This window comes from Micrasema longulum, unplaced genomic scaffold, assembly GCF_059751315.1.
Source record: "Micrasema longulum isolate JH-2025_06_02 unplaced genomic scaffold, ASM5975131v1 h1tg003099l, whole genome shotgun sequence".
NCBI lineage: Eukaryota > Metazoa > Arthropoda > Insecta > Trichoptera > Brachycentridae > Micrasema > Micrasema longulum.
Genome location: NW_028280199.1, coordinates 24,414 through 47,564, shown reverse-complemented (window position 1 = coordinate 47,564; position 23,151 = coordinate 24,414). Strand labels below are relative to the sequence as shown.

General features: G+C 32.0%; 1 long non-coding RNA gene across 1 annotated transcript in view; it reads right to left on the bottom strand.

The window, feature by feature from the left end:
* The window catches only part of LOC148271100 (uncharacterized), a 68,047-nt gene extending 47,589 nt beyond the window's left edge, over positions 1–20,458 (bottom strand). Inside the window, exon 1 of the long non-coding RNA XR_015825201.1 lies at positions 20,201–20,458. This is a non-coding gene — a long non-coding RNA (uncharacterized LOC148271100). The remainder of the gene's footprint in view (positions 1–20,200) is intronic.
* Between the last annotated feature and the right edge of the window lie 2,693 nt (positions 20,459–23,151).

Here is a 23,151-nt window from a genome sequence, read left to right as displayed (position 1 = left end):
TCTATTGTTTTTCGATTTAAAGCTGTCTCGGATTCAATACTTCTCTTCGATAAAAGAAGGAAAATGCTGATAACTTATCGTAACATTGCTGACAGGTCTACTACCAGCGAGCATTAAAGCGAATCTATACGAGATAAGTGTTTCGTGAATTATACTTCGGATAGTTGTGCCTCAAATTTCGAAGGGGATTTAAATATTTTTTGAACAGGAGAGTAAACTATTGAATATGTGTGGTATATAATGATAATAATGGTTAACATCTAGTATTATTGAATATACTTATTATAAAAATATAACCATTTCGTTATTAGTGTTACAAAGCTTTTATTTTTATCACATCGCTGCAAGAACGGCGAAAAAGGGGTGACCTGATAGAGACGTACAAGATACTCAACAGTCACTATAGCTACCCAATTTTGGATCCCATGTTCAAGCTTAAACAAGATGCTCATCTTCGAGGCCACAGTTTCAGACTGAAGAAAACGAGATTCAATCTAAACCAACGGAAGCATTTCCTTGGTTCTTGGTGGTTGGAATAAGCTCCCACAAGAGCTGATCTCAATGTGTAGTCTTAATGGGTCGCAAAAACGGACTAGATTTGTTTCATAAAAGTTAAAGTGCGCCAGCAGCTAACGTTCATTAAAATAGATTTAAGCATATCAGAATAATATCGTAATAATAATAAAAATAATTCGTCTTGAAATGTTACTAAGTGAATACGAATTCTATAAATAATACTATTTAATTTATTTATACTCAATAGTAATAGAGATAGATGTAGAGTGTAGATGGACTAGCTCTCCCTAAATTCCATAATAAATACGGGAAAAGAACACTCGAGTACAGTTTACCAAAAATTTATAATATGCTCCCATTAAATATTAAAAATCAAAAAAACTTATCTGGCTCAAGAGAAAGACGTCTGCTGAGAATCTGGCTTTTAGAACGTGGTTTTTTGTAATAAGATTTTTTTGTGTTTTTCTTTTTTATTTGGACAATTTTAATTTTCGATGCACATATTTTTCTTTTTTTCCATAGTAATAAGAGTTTTTATATGTTTATAGAATTTAAGAGATAAGATTATGTGTATATATTAGAACTTAACTATGAGCACCTGCTGGCGAACTGCATTTTATGCAGTTCAGTAGGACTTGATAATTTATATGTTTATTTTTGTATGCTTTTGATAAATAAATTTAAAAAACAAAAAATAATAATACAGCGAACAGAGAAATAATATTAAAATGTACATTTGAAGCACTAACTTTGTGGTTATTCATTTTATAATAAAAATTTAAATAAAAACAAATTTATTTTAACCACTTATTTGAAATGAAATTAGTTGTATCGGGTTTTTTTTTTCAAAATGTTAACATAAGCTTATTTGAAAAATAGTGTGTTTTTACCATAAACTTAAGTTTGTACTTGCATAAAAATACATGTAAAATATATATATTTTTTTTTAAATTTCTATCTAAGCATCGATTTGAAACTCTTTTTCAACAGGACGTAGTAAAATTAGTCTTTGAGTTTTCTACCAACTTAACTGTCATTTAGTATTACATGATATGCCATATTATTTTCACGCCAGGTAGAATTTTCCTAAAAATTTAAAATTTCGCAAGGCGTGTTTCTTTTTTTTAATGTCCTCTAAGACACAACTGTCTTTTACAACAGTGGAAGTTCTCCCCCTGTGCAGTATGCAGTGTGTGCCATATGTGCAATGTATCCAGTGTAAATACGCTCACCGAGGGAGATGGTTCCCTATCTGATCTGAATACCCCGCACGACTACGTAAAGTACTCACTCACCTATTACTAAAGGTCATGCCTAGTTTGATGAGGATGGAATTGTGAGCAATCTGTTACTTCGCCGGATCGAGAATCTATTTTACTTGTAACCTTTAATTATTTATCATTGAATCTGTCAGACTCTCATTATCCCCTCCGCTCGACACGTACAGGGTACAGAGTACAGTGCGCAGGACTTCGTCTGAGATAGTTTATTGCTATCTGCATGCGCTTTATTTCCACGGACTTTTCGTAACTCAGCGTTTCATTAGTATTAAAAATATTCATTTCTTAGTGAAATTAGATCTACAGTGACTTCGTATTTTTTTGTTGTTTTATTTTTGACAAGTCAGGCCCAGTAACTAGACTTCCATCTTTCCTTCGTAAACGTTCTCCAATTGTGTTGTAATATTTAAGTATTTGATTTTTGATTAATATCAACATCTTAAAAGAGCATGCATATCAGAAAAACGTATATCCCGCCACCTACACTGTCGTAAGTTAAATTTGGCTTTTTCGGGTGATGAATGCAGTTAACCCACATTTATTTTTCTTAAGACATCAACGGCGTGAAATAACTCTTAAATAAGAAAATACACCACAAACCCCAGTATTCTTTGAAATCAATTGAATAAAATATCGAGACTACAGTTACAATGATGCTACAGTATTATTTTCATATTTTTACAGTCAAATTAACGAATACCCCAAAAAATACTGGGTATTATAACGTATCATACATTAGGTTACGAGAATCGTCAAATTTAAAAAATGTTTAACCGTCAATTTAAATATACCATAGTGTACTTCTGGGGGTACGATATATTAAAATCAAAACAATTATGTTTTCTGCTACACTTATTAATGTAATAATCCACCGGGACAATTTTTGATCGGAAATTCAAACTAGTCGCCTAAGATGGCGAATGCTTTCACTCCGATATTTTTTTCTTAATTAAAAAAAATATGTTTTTTTATAAACTGCCGATTAAGATAAAGTATAGTATTGTACTTGTATTCAATTTTAACGTACCTTGCAAGTAACAACTATCTAAAATTCTTAAATTCAAAAATCAACTAGTAAAAAATCGACGGATTCAATAAATTGTGGTTTAAAGTGATTTGTCGCGATACATTTTTTGTTCGGCGTGTAAATTTCCATTAGTGCTAACGTTCTCGCGTTGTTGAATAACTGTCATTCAATTTCTTAGAATAAGCATACACACTACTCGTACCTGCATTACGCCTTGAGTCCTACATATTTTTCTTTTTTGATTACCGCGAAATATATTCCGATGTAAAATGTCAATCAGTGCGTTCAGTATGACAATATACCGGATACCTTTACTGGTTACTAGTAATCGCTATTATTAGTGGCATTAAAGGTTTTACGAAGCCCGCTCATGTTTGTAAGAACTCAGTCACCCTCGACCGCTCGTGGCCCAGCCTACAACAGCTTGCCTACAGTTTCGTAACGGCCGTGGTTCCACTATTGCCCGCGCGTTTTTTCTATTACTCTCCTAGTCTCAAACGGTCATTGAACGTTTCCGTCTTCTGCTTACCAGAAAGTGTAAAGAAGCAGTTCCTGTGTTTACACCCGCTGCTTTTGCATTATGCTTTGATGTGGGAATACGTAAATTATGGTCAGTAATTATTTCAAACGTATAATAGAAAAAAATAATTATATTCTTTTCCTATTTCTGCGTATTTCGAAATGGAGTTGATTCACGCCGATGTTATATTTATTATTTTATTTATTATTATTATTTTGCAGTATGAAAATATGAAGTAAATTTTCGTCGAATACACATTTTTTTTACTGTTCGTAAAGAATTACAAACTTAATTGCATTGTTTTTCCGCCTAACATTTTATATTTATCTTCCTACGAATAGTTTAACATTTAAAAAATAACTTTACTTGTTTATTTAACATCTTATTTTTACGTACTTATTTTTGTTTTATTATTCAAAACGTGAAAACTCCAGGAGAAATAATAAACGTGCGTGATTTATGCCATCTTTAGTGGTCTCGATAAAGTTAATTAAATAAACATATCAAAGATCTAGTGCCACCTAGGAGAGCAAGACTAGCGAGGAGATAGTTAGTGCTGCTTACCTGGTACCCGGTATGGAAAGCGATGTATCCTGGCACTGTGTTTACCAACATCATTGTCGATGGTATCAGGGCAGCAGAATGTACTGGCTGGTGGAAGAGATAGCCGCGGTGTAACCGGCGCTAGGTCACTGGGGTTATGAGAATCGTTAGATCGGAATATCTACCTCCGCCTTTGGATGTTCTCCCGGGAGTTAGGGATATGCAATTGCCTCATTGCTCAAATTTGTACATTTGTTTTGTTTTGCGCTCGCTTTCTCCTTAATCGTGAACTCGTTCCATGCAATTGTTGCTAGTTCCGTGGGAATATCCCATTCATCGTTCGAATGACGTTTTATTTTTCCATTTTCATCAAACTATATCCATGATCATATCATATTTATTACTATTGGGCAGTTCGCTCTATTTTTTATACTACTCACGGACATACATACTGAATACCGTTCATAAACTAGATGTTGCTTTCCGTTAGAACAACACGTTATTCTAGTATTATAATACCATTTGCTTTTGATTCATAGTGTTTTTCTTTGCTATTATGTATTACTTTATTTATTTGTATCTTGTCATAAATGGCGGTCGTTCTTCAACCATGACATCTTCATAAAATATATTGCTGGCTTTTCGCTTATTTTTTCACATTCGTAAAAAACATATTTTTATACTAACTTAAACCAGCGGCTGTGCTCACGTGGTATTAAGGAGAAATTAGTTAAGTAATTGATTTGTTTTGTCGTTTAGCAATAAAAAAATATCCTATGGATTGATACATTTTATGGAGACCGAAAATATCTTGTATCGATTGCCGGTCCTCTAACTATCGCTATGAAAAAATATACGACAGTCCGTTAGTCTATCGCATCGATGTAGCATCGTTATTCTGTTCACAAATCCAAAATTCTACTACAAAACCAAAACGAAAGGCAAACCAAAATAACCATAGATAAAGCAAGTCAACCATAGAAATTCAAAAAGTTAATTTTAAATTGATTCTTTTTGACATCTCACCTCCACCGTCTACTCATTGTTAATATATATATTTTTTTAATTTATTTTTTTTTATTCGGGATGAAAAATATTTATTTATGTTTTACTTATCACCTCTTCGGCCATCTCTTTGCAAAAAAATATGGCAATCGGTTTCAGCTTCGTTCAGACGTGAAGGTAACTCAAATAAACAAACACGCTTTAGCCTTTATAATATTATTAGTATACTAGCGGACCCGACAGACGTTGTCCTGCCCAAACGTTGGCTTGCCTGCTACTAGCTCGGAAAAAGACTTTTGATTAATAAGTAGGTGTACTTGTTTATGATTGAATTCAGTAAAAAGAAATAAATGGGAAGAAATTATAAGAAATGTAAGGAAAAAATCTGATTAGGATCCATAAAAAGCCAATACTGTTTGTTAAAATTCAAAAACAAACTTTTTTAAACACAAAAAAACAATATCCTTTCATTTTTTTTGTATTTGCTTTCTCGTCGAATGCAATCCTGGTAGGTCGATGAAAAAAAGTTTTATGCTTTTAACTTTTTTTTATCCATTCGGTTGTAAATTGTTATATCTACAAACACGCTCAGCGCAACGATCTACATTTCGCTGAAAACCGCACGTCAATCGGTTTAGCCGTTTAGGAGAAGTTCAGTGACATCACACGTATAGATGAATTATATGTATTAAGTTATTACTAGTTTTAAGCATTCCAATAATGCTTCGATTGTGTCGCATTGGAAACTCGAGACAAGATGTGGACTTTTTTGGTGTAAGTCTTTCTTGATTTAAACAATCACTCAGATAAACTAGATCTTGTCTTGATTTAGTAATTTTTATTACATTTTTCGTCCTAGATTTAATTCTCTTTATTTTTATTTTATTCAATTGTGCCTATATGTATTAGAAATATTTTATTTGCATTTTTTTTAATGGACTTAGTCCGTTAATTAATAAATTAATGCAATATTCCCTACGTCTTAAAAAAAGATTCATTTAATAATTTTACATTTACAGCGTTTTTTTCCCAATTTCTTACTTTTGCCCGGTGGTGCAGAGAGACAATGCAATCAATTCACCCGATTCAGCGTTATCTGTGTCATTAATTACGTAAAAAATAATATTGTTAATCTGAAAAATTTTAGGAGGGATATAATGAAAAATACGCATTGCATAATTCTTTCGCGTGAACTCGGGCAGTCAGTCAAAATATTATCACACCTTACTGTTTCAATAATGAACACCTGGAGCTCAATCACAGATGGCTATCGACATGCTAAAAAACGTGCTAAGTATTTGAGCGATCACCACGAACAATCATGAACACGCTGAAGTTAAAGCGGTCGCGTTGCAAAACGCCATAGATAAGTTCCGTATCCGTAGTCCGTGGTCAAACGTCAAATCAAAAAAGTCAACACGCGTGTAATCTCGTGCCGGTTTGTTATTTCGTTTTCAAGTTACAAACAATTACTATGGCGACTGCTTTTCTTAACATTTGGCTTGCCGACCGCCGGCTAAATGCAATACGGCACTCGAGAAAAATTGAAAGAAGGCGTGTGCGAGATTCAACCAATCCTCTTGAACTGACCGAAGTTGAATTTCGTTTTGCAACGCGACCGCGATAACTTCAGCGTGTTCATGATTGTTCGTGGTGATCGCTCAAATACTTAGCACGTTTTTTAGCATGTCGATAGCCATCTGTGATTGAGCTCCTGGCGTTATTTATATTCTGAGCAAATTAGCCAGTTCGCATGTCAAAAGTAATATCTCACAGCCAATCGATCGAGTGTTAGATTCACCGTAGTTTTTCGCAATCTATAAATTATCTTGTAAATACGTTTATTAGTAGATAATCAATATGTTCACGAGTGCGTATAATTCTGTTACGGTTATTTGGCTCAGTAATGGCTCGTTCCTTGTGTTTCGTACCAGGCAACTAGGAACGGTATAGAGGAGGGCAGAACTCGATACAGGTAGCCAGTTAGTAGTGATATTTAGTTAGCTATATAGTACCGTTCTCGTTTGCAAGTGCATCATGGGGCGGCGGCGGCGGTCAACACTGCGTCTACCGTTAATCAGATGGTACTTGTATATTGATACGGATTGAAATTGCAATTCTGTTATCGGCCAATAGAGAACGCTTGCGCTTTCTTGCTAATTGTGAATCTACGCGTAATTAGCGCCCATCAAAAGATACTGTTATAAATAATAATAGATTTCAATCATTAAACGTCCCGACCGACATTCCAGCTCAGTTTAATTCATGTTTTATTCTAAGAAGTTATAATTTAGTACGTATGAAAGTTAATAAAATTAGCTATGACGCGAATAGTCGTTATTTTTGTTTGAAACGTAGTTTAACGCTGTATCTGGCCACGGATTTTTTAAATATTGTACAACAATTATTAAGACAGTATTGGTCCTGCTTATAATATACAAGGTTTTTATTTCACGAGAGGATTTCGTTTCCTGACTATATTGTCTGAGTAGTGATGGGAAACCGAAGGAATTTCTGGTGTGGACGTTTATAATCCCTGAAATGGCACATGAATAAGGAAATACCACTTCTTTTACAGTTTTAAATTCAAGAAAAAATAATTCTTTTCATTACTTATTTAGTAGCGTAAAAATATTTTTAATTGGTTCTTTGAATTCCTGCGAAAACGGTTCATTGCATTGGCCACGCCTCTAATACGTAAATATTCGGTTAAATTTTAAACTTTGTTTTTGATCGTTTAAATTTAAATATAATTTTGTCATGAATCTTGACGTCACTATTATCAAGGCCAAACATGTCGCGTTTTTGTAGACATAATTTTTAATACTTTATTATTTAAAGCTATGTATGAAAACGTTTTTCCACAATATTAATATCGATTTTGAAAATACAATTCATTTTTCTCAATCCATTTCACACATTTTTATTGGTATTTGTAGTATGTGATATTTTCCTATTGTAAGGCGCGCTACCACTTCATGTTATTGATCATCAAAAATTGCTGTATTAAGCGAACGTAAACCTGTTAAGTAATGCTAACTATAATTGTTACATCATTTTTTTTCAATTATATTATAGTGGAGTATATGGTGGTCATATTTTCCGCGAATAAATGTGATGTAAAATGGGATTCAAGTTGTAGCGAGGGAAACGAACCTCAGCCCTTTTATTTGGAGCCCGCAACTCGTATTACTGGACCTCAACGACAATATTGTGTGAGCATCGTACAAAGTTATCTGTCCTGTACCTTAGTGTTTATTTCGTTTGACTACCGCACTAAGATCTCATGTTCGATTCACGAAAAAGTCAACAATTGCAAAAAAAAAACATTTTTGGTACAATTTTTTATAGGGCCTAGAGTGGAATTTGATGCGAATTATATAGACTCGTTATTATAAAATAAAACTTGAAAAATTGCATAATGTGCATGCGGTGTAAAGATCCGTTTCGTTATTTATCACTCGTACTTAAATTGATAGCTTCCTTTTTTGCAATAATTGTTAGATCATATTTAATGAAATAATGTCAAAGATATATTAAAGAGGCTAGAAATATAATATCACAGCGCAAGTAGAGTGATCAGTCCCATTATTGAATTACTAATTGAAGAAAGTGTAATTTGAGAACGATATACGAGTAGGCTTTAGGTGGAGATATTATTTACTATCTTAAATATTCGCTATAATTATTTGATACATTTTAAATAGTTTTTTTTAAAGCGTGCATTTCAATCTTTATAGATAAAAGTATTATTTTAGTGTAAATATTTCATCATCTACGTGCCCCTTTACGCACCCAGTGGTACAAAGGGCACTAAATTGGTGTGTAGGATTTTGCTTGTTGATGCAGAAAACTCCTACACCTCTTGGAGATGATAGAAAAAAAATGACGTTGATTCTTTAATGTGCATTTATTGCATGTAATCGGTAATGAAAGTATCCAAACTGATGAACTGAATTCAACTCCTATAGATGCCACTGCTTTTGTAGTAGTCTATGATGTTATCTTTACTTTTGAGTTTGGATTAAGGTCATCTTTTATTTCCCTTACTGTCAGCAAATGGATATCCGTGCCACGTTAGCAGTATTTGGATATTTTCATTTTTTTGTTTGTTTACGTACAAGAAATACACGATTCACCTTCTGCGCTGTTCTTAAAACGATATTTCGCCAGGCGGCAGGGGGAATCGGTTTCCGGGTGAGTCCTTCAAGTACACCAAATGCAGCGTATTTCGATTATCTATAACATGCAGGTATGATGATCAATCTTTCGCTTTAGCTACCAGTCGAGGGACAGTGAAATATTGCCGTGTTAAACCACAATTTAAAAAAATATTTTACCTCCATCATGCCAGGACCTCAAAAATGGTGGGCGAATGCGCCAACCACTACTGTGCGAGGCTGAATTATCCCCTCTCAATTTTTGTTTTAAAATGTTTTACTTTTTTACAGTGAAAATTACATTATTTTGAAGTAGTTTTAATGCCTTTATAATATTTTAAAATTATTTTATGCGTGATAATAATATATTTTTTTAATAAAATGTCTGTAACTGGCGCACGGAGCATGACAAGAAGGCGTTTTTGCGTATTTTTACGAAAGTTCCTCTATTTATATCTGCTGGGATTAAAAAAATTACAATGTAAGATTATAATCACTTATATGTAATAAAATAAATAAAAAACAACTTTGTTTTTAACCACTTATTTTTTTTACCGACCGGTTTCAAAGCTACACAAAAGAAAAAATAAGTGGTTAAGAAAAAAAATGTGTTATATTTATTTTATTATAACGAATAATCATAAAGTAAGTGCTTCAAATATATATTTTAACTTATATTTAATTGAAATATTAAAGATAAAATGTAATAACTTTTCTTTTTTTTTTTCAATAGAAAAACAAAAATCGGACAATTGAGCATTTTCAAGCGAATGTGAAGATGAAATAGACTAAAGGTCCTTATGTACAGTTATATTATTTATTCTAGGTACTAAGGTAATATTTGAACTTACTGTTTGATCAAGTTCAGCATGTAAACTAACTATAATTACCGGAAAAAACCATAGTTAAGAGTAAGCCCAGGGCTGGTATTCCGAACGCTTTTACAGCGCGCTATAACGCGTATTTAGTGCGTAAAAACGTGCTATACCGCGCTATAATTGCGTTCGGCATACCAGCTCAGGTGTTTAAATAGGAAATTTAGGTACTTTTATTTGTATTATGAAGAAAATTTGTAATAATTAAAAAAACTAAATTAAACTTGATTTCTGCAACAGAAAGGTTTTGAAAAAGGAATATGGAAGTCTATGAATTTACAGAGCTTATGACTTGTCATTGTCTGGTTTAAGTGGCCACTTTAAAATAACACACTGTCTAAAATTCACTATTCTGCCACATCCACATTTCCTTAACTCCAATTTTCCGGTTTCGAAATTGGAAAATTTTTAAACAGCCCTTTTATTAGTCTGTTTTTATACTAAAGCCAACAGATTTAAGAGAGAAAATGTGGATGTTTAAACATAAGCAGAATAGTAAATGTTACACAGTGTGTAAAGTGCCCACTTAAATCAGCCAATGGCGGGTCATAAGCCCGGTAAATGCCGAGACTTCCATATTTCCTTCTCAAAAAGGTTTTTCCTCTCTTTTGCAACAAGTTAAAGTATAGGTACATTTACATGGAAGAGTTTATTAAATTTATAAACTTTTAGATAATAACTTATTTTTACCTAGTGAGGTAGTTATCCGTATAGATTTAACTGTTCAATCATCAGTTATATTACTTCCGTTGGAATGATATGAAGTGATCACCCTAGTATCTTGCCCTTAAAATGTTTACTCATTGTTAATTAAAATTATTTTAATCGTTTTCTGTCATCATTATCATAATTTGATCGTTCACGTTAACTTAACCATGCAAATTAATTCATAGATTTTATAATGTAAACTATAATATCCAGTACTGTTGGTTCGAGTCCTGGACATGACTGATTTAATGGGAAGTCTCTGATGGTTTTATGGATAGCCGCAGGTCTTGTGTAGGATTTCGAATTATAAATCCATGAGTTCGATCTTCATACTCCGTGTCTACCATTTTCTTTTCACTTATTTACTTGGTAAAGTTTACTTATTTATGAAACTACAGGCATCAGCAACAATTTTTTTTTCGTTCGAATTGAATAATCCTTGATATAATTTTTACACAAATAAACAAGTACTTTTAACATAAAAACACTTGTTTGTTTTATAATATCTATGTTGTGTGTATTCATTTATTGGTTCAACTCCATAGATATATCGTCACTTAAGCAGCAACATAATCTATCTCATTTTTCGCACTTTACAGGAAAGACAAAAAACTGAATAAGATATGTGTCATGTGTTCTAGAAAATGTTAATATGTCATGTTAATATGAGTCGATTTGTGGCGCCTCTAGTAGGAGTTTGTCAAAACTTAGTATGCAGGTCGATTCAGAAGGCTACGAAGCCTTTTTCATACTTACTTACTTTCATACTCAATCTGGTAAAAACATGAGATTGGTCATGTTGCCGCTTAAGCGACGATATATATATATAATAGTTAATGATGTTGATGTTTCTGTGTATTTTTAAAATATTTTTTTACTAATAATAATAAATAAAAAAAACTTTGTTCTTTCGATTTTTTTGTTCATTCACACAAATTGGTGCGTACAATTTATTGCTATTTTCACAAAAACGTCGTTTCTTTAGCAGTGAAACTTACGTTTTTTTTTAGAAATATTTTGAAAGAACGATTGTATGCATGCATAGACGGCGGATAATTAAATCCAACAATGTAGTTTTGGTTTTTTTTTTAAAACATTTGATGTTTTAAGAACAAGTTCTTTATTTATTATTAAGTCATTTTTTATTTTAAACATGCATTTAACGTAAAAAATATACACGCATTAAATCAGAAAAATTCTTTAATCCTCTGTGTATGTTCAGGCGAATAAAGAATTCGTTTCTGATTAAATGTGTCATTATTTTTTTGTTTTGAGACCACTTGAATTTTTTTGAAGCACTGCTATATGCTTGCAAGTATGTTAAGACTCTATAACAAAATAGAAAAAAAGTTAACATTAACATTTATCATGATAGTGCAAATGATTATAAAAAAACATATCACTATGTATCTTAAATCAAATGCCTAATCCTTATATTTGTGTATGTAAATTAATTTAAGTCTATTTTATTACATCTTGTATGTTTTTTTTTTTCTTTTCTTTTTTTAAAAAAAAAATGGAGTTTCTTATGTTTAAGTCAATCTTTATTCTTATCTTTCACTAAACTTAATCTTTATTATTACTTAAATTGATTTTACACACTTATTTTATATAATCTATGAAAGATGCTGGAGTTCTATAATTGGGAATATATATAAAGAACGTTAGTAATGCTTACTTAAAAAATATATTCTTGTTTAACTTCCAAATAAATAAATATATTTTTTTTTAAATATAGTTTTGGAACGCACAGATCTTTCCGTGAACAGGTGTAGTTAAAAGCTTTTAAGTTTAAAGTTTATAACTACATTTGTAGATATATCACGTATTCCAGAAATTTAATGCCGATTCAAATAATAATATACTTCTTTTCTGTGCATTTGAACCAGAACCCTGGACGAATTAATGGTTACACCCAGTTTAAAAGCTTCAAAGATAAAAAATAATGGGTGGTTGGCGCATTCGTAATGCAGTGGTAGCGCATTTGCCTACCATGCTTGAGGTTCTGACTTGACATTTGTTTCAATGGTTTTACACTGCAATACTTCACTCCTTCTGGACTACTAACTGAAGCATAAAACTGGTCACATTACGGGTGATTAAGATGCGTTTCATTTGGTGCTCCAATGTTGTGACTTAAACGCCACCGGGTGCGGATAAGAATACGATGATCATGATATCAACAAAAGAAATGATTTTATTTTAGTTCTACAACTAGACAGAAAAAAAACTAGATATATTCACAGGGGAGAAATCGAGTCTTGCAAATAACCCCTCCTTTTAGCAAATTTGGACACAACATCATCACCATTCCCTTACCCCATCTAATTGTGCATAGGGTACTATATTAAAATAAGGTAAAATGATCGATTCCCGACATGATGGTTATATGTCGGGAATATAACCCGGGGCGTGGTAGGCAAACGCGCTGACGATTACACCACGAGGACACAGTATAAGAAATGTAATCTTAATCATTACTGTACTATTTTGCAAGCCACTGTATATAGTCAATTCGTGAATTTTATGAATTATTATTACTATGATGATGACTGCGAAACATAAAATAAAGTCTAGTTTGTGTAAGTGGAATACGAAAATTTATGAAACTCAACCGTGTAGAGCGATCGGTTTTACTCTTTAATAAATTTTAAATGAACAATCATTTATTGTTCTCCAGTCCAACAGTAACGGAAGAATTAATTAAGTTTGGCATTATTTTATGTGTTCATTTTTCAGAAAAAGGTTTGCGTTTTCTTTTTATTGTTTTATGCCTGTGTTATTTCAAAGGCTTCAAAGTCCTCCATTGTGTTTTGAAACACTTTTAAAGCCTGACAAAAAATCTGTATTGACTTTAACAAGAATGCTTTTTTCAGAGTAGCGGCCGAAACGTTTGCAATTAAATTTTGATTCAACTCTTCAGGAATTACAATGTCAGACAGGATTCTCGTCTTTAATGGCACTAAAATTATACTCAAGCACCTGAAAAACCTTCTGAAACGCGCCTAATAATAATACCCGAATCCTCACTGCTTTCAAATGCCAGGAGTTACTTTTTATCAACTACAATGGACACCGTGTCACGAAACTTAGGATCATTTTATGTTTGTTCATTTTTAACGAAAATTTATACACTGGAACTGCGTTTCACACGTTCTTTTGCACGCTATCGAAATAACATGGTCCAAAAATAAAATATAAACAAAATTTAAATATAAATATGACCGGTCAACATGATTTTTGTCTCATGGGTATCAATAAGTTAACTTAATGCAGTTTTTTATCCTGTTTACAAATATGTATTTGAAATTTCTCTATCGTCCACGGAATTTCGTCAAAGCCATTGACAATACTGAATTGGTTTCGGCTAAAGATCTAATTTTGGTCAGTCACTACAATCTATTTTTCTTTTACCTACCTCCACTATCCATATTTTTATAGCCTTTTTAAACATTTTCTCATCGCCAATTATTTTAAAGGGTGGTATTTAAGTAAATGTTTAAGTTGTTTATGTGTGCATGACAGAACGTTTTAAAATGAAATATTCTAGTACGCCCACTAACTAAAACGAAATTTGTATGTTTACTTGGTTCACCGACATGGCATTAACATAAGCTAATTAAACATTTGAATACACTACACTATCACATAAATAACAATCTAATTATTGTTTTGATATTGCAATTAAACTCATTATACGAAATAATTTAATTTTTTTTAAATTTCTTCGTTTTAACAAAAAAGCCATAACGAAAATAAAAATTTGCATTTATATTTTCGTAGTTCTCATCCAATTTTTAAAAATGATTTAATTATACGTTACCTTAATTTTAATTATGTTTGTTGTCTGTCCCGTATATATGTCTAGTGGCTAGGCTACCTGGCTTTCACCCAGAAGGCTCGGGTTCGATTCCCAGTTCAGGGAGTATTTTTTTACAGCGCCCTTACGCTAAATAAATTATCCAAATAAATGCCTTCTTTATTTTCAAGTCCTTTTCTTGGCCTCATATGTGCTTCAAATTATGCATCACCGTGTACTTGAAATCAAAGCCATATATTTGTGCAGTGGTCACTGCGTCTGCAGTTTTCTTTTGGCGGTACTGCGCCGCCGTCGCGCGGCTATATGTGAAAGCTCTGATTTAAATTTATTCAGCAAGCTCATCTATTAAACCCGATTAACTCAAAGCTCAAAGCTCCACAATAAATTATCAGCACAGCGAAGGTGCGGACTTGCCTATGCCTGCTCTGACACTAGCTACCTGTTACTTATATACCTGTGCATCATAATTACTAGTAAAATATATTATTATGCTTAGTACATGTGCCTTAATAAATTACGTGTTTATTGCGAACAGTTTGATAAATGACATGTTCCCGCGATAAATGTTATTTAATTATTTGCAAACGGTTATTCGATACGAATAAAAAACAGTTATTTGTGTAATAATAGTTCGAGTTAAACAGCTTGTGTGTAAACATTTTTATTTTATATCTATATTAATGATCTTTCCGGCTGTTAATTATATCATCTCTAAATTCATTTATGTAATATTAGTTCGTATTCATATTAATCTCCTCCAACTTGACACAAAAAGTGGTTTGGTGGGATTTTAGTTACTTTAAAAATAAAAAAATAATAATATCTGAAAAGTGTTAAAATATGGATTTATTAATCTAAATAGTTTTCTTTTTTTTATTCGAATTTTTGTGGACAAATTCTAGATTTCACTTCCTAAAGAGTTATTTAGATTAAAAATATCGTGGGTTTACTGGCAAAAAGCTTTAACTCTCAAATCCCTGTTTTGAGAAATCAAGCATTTAAGTCAAGCATCAATTTTAATCTTTTATATCTTATTTAAATATAGTAAGATGTAAAGTACTAATTTTTTATTACTTTTTTTATTAATACATTTATAAAAGATACATGTTTTTTTAAATTCTATACATATCTACTTTTACACGTCTAGTGAATGTTATCACTATAACTCTTTAAAAAAGAGACTAACTCTTGTGCTTGTGTATTATAAAAGTTTATATCATTTTTAATACGAGAACATGAGAAAAAAATAAAAACATAGGATAAATAAAGAAAAAACATAAAACAATAATACATTCATACTAATTAAAATTTAATATAGTTTTTACACGTGTTCAAAAAATTTCTTTAGATTTACTTAAAATTTATTTATTGACATATTATTTTTAAAAGTTTTAAGTTCATTAAGAACATGTTTTTAATTTTTCCGTTTTTTTAATAAAATATTAAGTAAATATCATGTTATTTAAAGCTTTTAGCCTGAATAAAATACCGGGTATACGACTTAAACTTAAATTTATTTTTAAAACTACAGATATATAAAACTTCATGTATAGTGTATTTTCGAGTTAACGTTTTTTCCAGTGTACCCACGATATAACAACAGAGATTGAGAGCATTTTAGAAAAGGTAATATTACGACCTTTCATTGGCTGGTTTTAAGGGACCGTGTTACAAAAATGATCACTGGTTGGTGTACTGGTCACTGGTTATTCCAATTTTGTGGATTTAAATTTCACTCTTATTTTATTTATATATTTAATAACCAAACTTCCACCTAGAATTTCGTCCGCCTCGTGGTAAAATGGTCAACGCGTTTGCCTACCATCCAAGAAGTCTCGGTTAGAATCTCGCCATGGTTGATATGAAGTTTGTACACTTGAATATTTCACAGTCGCAGGACTGACTAGCACATAAATTGTAAGACTGATCATCTTTGCTTAATCCAAATTATGAAAATACCCTCCGGTTGGTGTACAAATGCAGTGCCCTTTGCACCATAATATCATGAATTTGCAAGTAAAGAATTTTCGCTATCAAATTTAAACGTTTTATCTGTTTAATAATACCTTATTATTTTTTTTATATACCATTCATAATTTCCAAATATTTATGAATACATACTTAATACTATGAAACCTGTTACTGGCTGTTCAAAAGTCGTGGGATTAAGTACCCTAGTCTTTAAATTCTACAATAAATAACATTGAATTTTCACCAAAAAATTTCACTACCAAACTTGTATGTTTTATTTTTTTAAACATTAAACAAATTTTTAATACGATCAAAAAAACATAATTATCATAAATTTACTTGTTTTCCATCGCTGTTGTAGTGTGTTAAACTTTATAACTCCCTTGCGGGTGAAATGCAGTCTTTGTCTATAAACATTTAGACAAACTCAAAATACTGATGATAAAACCTACTCTTCCAATACGTGTAAAAAATAATAAATATTTTTAGGCGTTACCTGGTATGTAAAAAAAGAACCGGGTTGTGGTCCCGTAGTTGTATTGCAGACTTACGAGCCAAAAATGATTAGAAATCAAGTATTTCTCTTTAAAAAAAATCAATAAAAAAGTTGATAAAATTATACAGTCTGACAAATCTTATACGCATCAATACTAAACTAATATTGATTAATATTGATGTATTTGGCACACTCAAAATGGTATAATTGATGTGCTATAATTACTGGAACAGGTAAAATTCTATATTCTGACTCCTGGGTTGTATAGGTTGTATAAGTTGTATACCCTATCAGCGTAGAACAAACTATGGCCTTAATTCTCCAATGACCCGACCCGTCTTTGTCGTATTGTTAACTAAAGACAAGATCTGTTTTTTTTTGTTTAAGTTTACAACGATTTAAACGAGCACTAAATAAATATTTCAGATCCCTTATGTTTGTCATTGCTTCTTTTATTATTTTTTTATGTTTTAAACTATTTTTATATTGAAATATTTATTCCTTTAAATTCTTTAAACAATGTTCGTAAATAAATATATAAAAAAATAAATACAGGTGTCAGCTCTTACTTCATTAAAATTAACAAATGGATGATTTGAAGAAAATTGTAAATATATATGATCACACATAGGCAGAATAATGAATGTTACTCAGTGTGTAATGTGGCATCTTAAATCGGCCAACGACAGGTCATAAACCCTTTCCTTTTAAGACATTTGTCGAATGAGGAAAATTACGTGTATATAGGTAGGCATGTGTGGCGCTAGCGCCTACGAGAAAGGTATATATTGCCATTTATTTATTTCTTTTTGTTTCACAAAATTTCACATTGATGCGGTCATCCGCCTCAAATAATTAAAAAACCTTTCCTCAAAAAACGAGTTTTATATTCGAAATGCATCGCTTCATAAATTGATCTTGATTAGGGACCCTCCCAAAATTGATATGTACAATGTGCATACAATGTTAAACCTCCAAATTCGTACTTCGCCCTCAAAACATGATTATACGGTCCGAAAATGCTATAGTATGCGTTATGGCCAAGTTTATCGCTCCGAAATCAAAAGAGAAAATGGACTTCCAAAATGATTTTGATACTTAAGATTTATGGTGTTTCCCACACGATTTAATGAATCAATGCATCTCGAAATGTGGCAGTACGTGTATATTTTCACGATTGCAGGACCTAAAAATCCATGGCCGTCGTTTATCCGAGTATGCAATTATATGCGCATTTCCTAAGGCACGCAACCTTTTTTCGATTGCTATCGTTTCGCCGCGATAAAATATTTCAACGCGCGTACGTTTGAAACTCGCCATCTTATTATTTTATTTTTTAGAATTTGATAAATGGCTGTCGAAAGAGATTCTGAAGGGTTTCAATTTTTAATATCTGATTTGAAATTCAATTAGTGGTTTTGTTGTTCGTTTGTTCGCTCACTAAAATAATATTTTTTTATTGCGTTTGCGTTGGTGACATCCCATCAAAAGTATTTTGTGTGACGTTTTTTGGATACATCATCATTCCCTTTCCGCACTTAATGGCGCATAGGGCACTGCATTGGTACATCAATCGCAGCGTATCTTGATCATTTTTGTTACATGAAGGTAAGATGATCAGTCTTTCGCTTCAGGTACCAGTCCAGGTTCTATGAAATATTCTGGTGTGAAAACTGGTAAATATTCTAGTGATAGATGCAGATGCATTTGTAATAATGTTTATGTTTAATTTCCATAATTTAAAAAAATTTATCGTCAAATAAATTATCACACAATTTTTCAAAAATACCTTTTTGTTTGCTTATTTGTTTAACAATATTTTTGAGTCTGTCTAAATGTTTGTTGACAAGGCTAGAGATTACTACCCAAGTATTTATCAAGATTTAAATTTATTGCAACATAGAGGGAAACGATTGTTTGGAAGGGAATATGGACGTCTAGGCATTAACAAGGCACACAGGTTTCACATTGTGTAAAATGGCCACGTAAACCAGTCAAGGACAGGTCATAAGCTCTCAAAAATATTTTCCCTCTGTGTTGCGATAAACTTCCATGTCTACTTTATTTGACTTTTTTACCAGTAAAATTTTATTTACTATGAAATTTTCTACTTAATCATTTCTCTAATATAGGTATTGTAAAAAAATAATATTACTTTTCTCTACATGGTTTTTATTTTTCCTCGTGTTAATAAAAAAAATTGAATCTAAAATGGGTAGTAATAATATTGTATTTTTAATTGTTTTTTTTTAATAAATACATTTACTTATTGTATTTTTAATTGTTTTTTTTTTTAATTAATATATTTAATATTTTTTTAGATTATGTACCTCTAGCATTTTTTTTGCGCCTTTTTATCAATATGAAACTTAGATCATTCTTAACACACTATTGATTGTATGTTCTGTTATATACATAAAACTGACTGTATTTATATCCCCTAATTAAACTTATGCGATTGTTTAAATATTGTTTTTGCTAAATAGTCCATTAATTTTTCTCATTTTTTTTGCGAACGGGGCTTGTAAGGGCAAAATAACAAATAAATATGTTTTATTAAATGTCTTTAAATCAGCAATGTTAACACAATATTTTATTATTTTTCCATTATTTATTTAGCTCATTTTTTAAATATTTTAAATTTATATTATTCTGCAAAAAACTTGATTACCTTGCAGTTTTCAGTTCCACCCAAATCAACATTAAATTTTCAGGACAAAATCATATATTCAATAGCAATATCATAGTATCTTGTCTTTTTCGAAGAATTTATTTAACAATACCATTAATTTGGTTTGTCATGCAATTCAATATGGTACTACGTATGCCTTTTTTATATCCCACGTACTTAATTATAAATACTGTTTTTTAATCATTAGTATAGCGTGGTATTTTTTAAAAAATTTAATCAAAACGTTTTGAAGAATGCGATTTGATGATGCACGGATATAAATTAAACTCTAAATTTAAACCAATTTTGAACGCTGTAACGCATCGCTCAATTTTACTAATTTGCGATAGCATAAAGAAAATGGTTTGGCAATGCAATACGTGTTTCCGATTATGATTTATGTAGATTCGTGTATTTTTTTGGTTATTCAACCCCTTATTTCTACCATCCTTTTTTCAATGTACACATTTCAATTGTTTCGATACTTGAATAACTTAAACGTCAACCTATCCTTATTTGAAATCTGGATATATTCTATCCATTTTAACCATAATTTTAATTGTACGAAAATCTATTTTTCAGTAATAATTTTCATTGAAAATACATACCGTATTCACAGCAACTGCACTTTTTCCAAATAATCAGCTTCCACAATTTTTATTTTGCAAATTGTCTTTATTGTTATGTCTTGTCTAGGGACAGACCAAACCAGTCAGAATCTAATGAGAAAATGAGTCACGGCTTTTCTACCACCAACTCGACTTTCCACAAGGGGTTGAATTGCCTGTAGGTATGACCGTGAATGTTACCTTCAAGGAGACCAATGTACAACCTTCGCGTACCACGGCCGTCGCGACACTGAACTTGAACATTCCCCGTTGGCCGGTTATAACATAGTGCGCAACCTTAACCTTGCATCCGCGGGAGGACGAGCAACTCCGAAGGACGGGAGAGCGAGAGAGGAGCATCCGAAGAATCTCCGCACCTACAAGAAAGAGCGAAACAGCTGACGAGCCGAAGACCTCTTCCGAACGAGCGAACCATCAACGTCAAATCGCGTCTCGAGCAACTGGCCAATTAGTAGCAAGGTGTTTGCAGTCTGTTGCACCGTGCATGACATGTTCAAAGGCTTTCGCCTTCCTTTCTTTATGCTTCGTTATGAAATTTTACTGTTTTCTTCTCTTGGGAATTTTTCTTCATGTGTGCTCGCTGTTTCCTTCAACGGGGTCTTTTCTGCAGATTTTTCTTATTTGAGCGCGACTGTTTTGCTCGGATCGTTTTTCCTCCGCTTCTCAAGTTTATCTGTTTGTGGAAGTCGTGCCTATCGCAGGCTGGAGCTGATATTCGCGTGTGCAAGCGGTGACAGTCCGTTTGTTCCTCGCCGAGTATGGCTTTGCCAGCCGTTGAACTCGCTTGCGTAATGGACGCGAGAGATGATTAATACGATTTAAATGAATCGCGCTCGTGTCGAGTGTGTTTATCATCTCAGTCTAGTATTCCTTGTAATTCCATGCGCAATCCCTTAGTAGAGGGAGGAAATTAACCTAACTACGCCGATGTATCTTTGATTACAGTACTTTTTACAATAATTATGCGGATTACTGGGCTTACCTATCAACCTCTTCTGTTGCATATTCCTTTTGATTGTAAACCTTCCTTGCGCCATAACTAACAGCGGCCTTCTTTTAATTGGAGAATCGTTTTTATGACTTAAATGCAGGGATACCCTTCTTAAATTGTTTTATTACTTCTTGATATCTGTTATTTGCTTTGATTACTCCACACAATATATTAATATGTTAGCATACATGTATCTTTCAACCATTCTTGATTGTAAACTTTATAGGGACATTTCGTATGTATTTCGTCCAATTAGTTTCATTTTGAGACAAATTACAATCAGAACACCTTAATGTAATAAGTTTATCCATAAACTGTTATCTTTTGATAATAATTAGGTATTCCGTTTAACCAATAAGCGCATAGTTAAATCAAACATTTATCTCAGCTTTACAAAAAATATTTTAATGATAATGTATGCTACTTATTTTAATTTAAAAATCTTACCTAATTTAAAAAGGGTTTTAGAAAATTTTCCAGTCTAGGCGAAAGTGCTCGTTTGTCATAAATCTTAAACCAAATAAAAAAGATTGACGCCTTGCATTAAAAAAATAAATGAGTACATCATTGAATATTTTTCGTGAATTCTGGATCATGTTCAAAACAGTAATTAACTATTAGTATTTCACTCACTTCGTAAGTTCAATCCCGACGCATGCACGCTTTTATATCTTGATATATTATTTTAAACATGTGTTTATGATTTTATTAATCTTAATCATGCGTAAAAAATTAAGATCTTAAAAAATCAACTACGTCTAAATTTCATTTCATTTCAAATTTCGCGTTTTAGTTCCGTGGGTAGTGTCGCCGAATTCGGATCAAAAGGTCTGAGATTTAAATCCCGCTGTACCACAACTTATTTCCCATTTTTTTACACAGGTTTTTACGGCTAAAAGAGAATGGCTCTTTATTTTAAATATTTGGGTAAATCATAAAATCATAAAAACACAAAAATTTCTATTTATAAATAAAACCACAAAAAAAAGTTTTTTCGCTCAACTAGCTGTTCCCAAAATTTAATCTATGTTTTGTGAATTAAATAAGCAAGTTCAGTGTTTTTTTTAAAGATTATTTTTGAAATACTATTAAAATAAGCCAAATTTTTTTAAATGTATTATTCCGCGTGTGACGTCTCAAGTTTTCTTCTCGGTCAGTTCTGCCGATTGGTCCGTCGACTTACCGTAAACCGCAAACCTTTTACAACTCTCTTATCATTTAAATTAGGGATGTCGTTCAAAGTAGTTAGTTTTTATTAAAATATTTTTTTTTCATACATTTTCAAGAAGCTTTTTCGAAAAATTTTGTGCTTTAATTTTTGCCGTGATTAAGAAAACGTTTTTTACATCCAATTTCTCGTAGGGCTGAACTTCCTCATTATAATGAGTTCCAGATCGTAGGCACTTCTCAATTTGACGTTTTAACATTAATACATTCATCCGTAAACGCATCAAACTTAACCATACAAATATTTTTTTCAGCACGAATTAGAAGAACACTACATGTCATCATCAACCATTTTTTTGCCAATCTTAAAATCAAATATTGGTTACCACTCACCCCTACCAAGAATTCAACAGACGTTTAATAATTTATTCCAAGTGGATGGAGGGGAGGTTGGATGTATTTGCGGAATCTAGACAGTCGTTCAAAAAATAATTGAAAACGGTCATTATGGGTTAATTTGTGTTTGTTGCCAACTTTACTATATTGCTAAACTTTTTATAAATACTATTAGTAACTTGTGGGCTTCATGCCTGTTTTCCAGATCATGCAAGTTTTTTTTTAAATTAGGAAATCGTTGGGCTACGCGAGGCTGTACAAAACACAGTTAAATGTACTAATGTAATATCTGTAATGCTTTTCGAATTCAACATGAATTGTCTTTATATTCTAGATATTTCGCACCACATTTCATATTTTCACTTTCAAGAAAATT